Below are 2,399 nucleotides of genomic sequence, written 5' to 3' on the forward strand. Positions count from 1 at the left end.
ATTGCAGCTCTGAGAGGGATATTGATGTTGTGACTGTGAGACATCAGAGGCAACACATCTAAAGAAACTGTGGTTTTCATTTTAAAAGCCCAGGAGCAGCAGATCGCATGCAGCCAAGGTTATCTATAGGGACGTTATCATGAGAAAAGCATATGCAACCATAATAATTGTACGAATGTGCTTAATTATTCATACAAAACAGTTTAATCTTACATAACCTTGAGGTCAGAATTGGGAGGTGTGTGGCGCAGTGGGTTGTGCGTTGGTGTTGGGATCAGGGGAGCACAGGTTCAAACCCCACTGCAGTCAGCATGTCGTTGTGTCCCTGAGACTCTTCACCCCAAATTGCTCGTGTGGGGATTGCCCACAGTATAGAGTATGTAAGTCGCTTTGGATAAAAGCGTCTAACATGTAATGTAATTGGCTTCTTTCTTTCATTGTATCCTGTATTTGTTGTTTAGAGTGGATCAAGGAATCCATTAGGCTATCAAATCACACAGAACATCTAAAAAAAACTCCCTGAAGGGACAATCTGTTGATGTACAGTCACTGTAAATTCAATTTATCTGCCATTGCCTGGAGGTTGTTATTGAAGTTCAGATATAAAAAAACAGCCAGTGGTACAAGCATTGTTGAGAAAACTAATGACAGTTTCATTAAAACTAGATAGCATACATGAACTCAATTGAAAGCCAGGGTCATGAGTAGATTTATGTTGTTTAAATGCCAATCCATAGACTGGATATAGGGCCATAGAAACAGGCAATAATGTCTTAAAGAGGCCTTTCTCTTTTAAGTGGATGTGCATGTTGAGAAAGCCAGCTGGCTTTGAATCACTGTCAAGGATCGTGTATTGATTATATGCCTGATTTTAAAGGCAGAATAATTAATGAATCTCCAGATAATTTAAAGTCTCCACCCCGTCGAGGTCTGAAGGATGACTTGGAAGTGTCCAGGACGGGAAGCGCTACATAGCAAACACATTTCCTACACCGCACTATGACATCCAATCGTGATGAATTGCAACACTGAGGGGGATATGGTGAGGTGAAGTGCCTCCTGCTACACTGAGGCAACACATCAAGAGAGTTTCTGCAAAAAGACATTTTGCTGCGGTCTTCATTTGAAAGCCCAGGAGGGGACTGGGAGACCTGCAGTGCTCACAGCTAATAAACATGCACCGAAGATTAAAGTGTGTCATTGTAAACACAGTAGGGGTGTAACGTTCACAGAAGTCACGGTTCGGTTCGTACCTCGGTTTGGGGGTCACGGTTCGGTACGGTTTCGGTACAACAAGGAAAAGCAAAAAAAAGTCCCAAATGCATAATTTTGTTGCTGTTATTTATTTTTAACAGTAGTGCAAGTTTTGGTATGAAAATAAGGAACTCTAACATTTGGAATCATTAACTGTATTACACAGTTAAAAACAAACCACAAACAGTAACACACACACACACACACTCAGATGGCCATATTATTTATATTGGCTGAACAAAAAGGTTCAATAAGCTGAACAACTAAAAAGAATGTCTTGAAAATATTTAAATAAATAATAAGAAAGTGTTTCAATCACAATCAATAAAAGGCAATACAGAACTGTATGACATCCCCTGATGTCAAAATATAAAATAAATACAATGATAAATATAAAACAAAATCGGCACCTTTTAGGAGCAATGTCTAACATGTGTAATTAACTTGTGAGTGTGTGAGGCCAGTATGCCTAAATAAAGGTATTCAAGCTTTACTCTGTTTTCAAGTTCTTCTTCAAAAAGATGAGTTTGTCTACGTTGTCAGTAGTGAGGGCAGATCTGTGGGCGGTAACTATGTCACCTGCCGTCGAGAAAGCACTCTCGCTGGGGACTGAGACTGACTCGGATGTGATTGAGCATGTTTGACGTGTTACCACTAGCATACCGCACCGCTGTCGAACAACGCGGACACACCGTCCTCGTCCGATCCACAACTCACACCCCATCGTTATTGTAGTCCACAGGGAACCAGAAATGTTCCCACACACCTGATTTAGAAGAAGCAGGTGGGTCTTCTAGCTCTTGTGTGTTGTGTGAACTCGCCGTAGCTACTAACTTTTCGTTCGTGTTGTTGTTTTGTTCTTCATTTGTTATTTACGGGCGGCTGGCTTTTAGGCGAAATACCGCCCCCTGGATTATATATAGTGTAATGCTGCCCTGAGTGACAGACTTTTTTCCCACTCGTAAAAAAAGGCGTATTCGCCGTGTGACTGCATGTGCCGAACCGTGACGTCCGATCCGTGACGCTACGGATACCGTTACACCCCTAAAACACAGCAGACATCACAAGACACACTATTCCCAGTGGAAATGACGAGGCATTAGGTCATCTTCACACTGTGTAGAGATGTATGTGGGCACTTCCTG

The 2,399-nt window shown here is 41.8% G+C and overlaps 1 protein-coding gene across 1 annotated transcript in view; it reads right to left on the reverse strand.

Moving 5' to 3' along the window:
- The window catches only part of LOC117461570 (uncharacterized), a 27,129-nt gene extending 25,026 nt beyond the window's left edge, over positions 1 to 2,103 (reverse strand). Inside the window, exon 1 of the mRNA XM_034103497.2 lies at positions 2,021 to 2,103. The gene's annotated coding sequence lies outside the window, so the exon portion shown is untranslated. The remainder of the gene's footprint in view (positions 1 to 2,020) is intronic.
- Between the last annotated feature and the right edge of the window lie 296 nt (positions 2,104 to 2,399).

Source organism: Pseudochaenichthys georgianus, chromosome 16 (assembly GCF_902827115.2).
Source record: "Pseudochaenichthys georgianus chromosome 16, fPseGeo1.2, whole genome shotgun sequence".
In the NCBI taxonomy this organism is placed as follows: Eukaryota; Metazoa; Chordata; class Actinopteri; order Perciformes; family Channichthyidae; genus Pseudochaenichthys; species Pseudochaenichthys georgianus.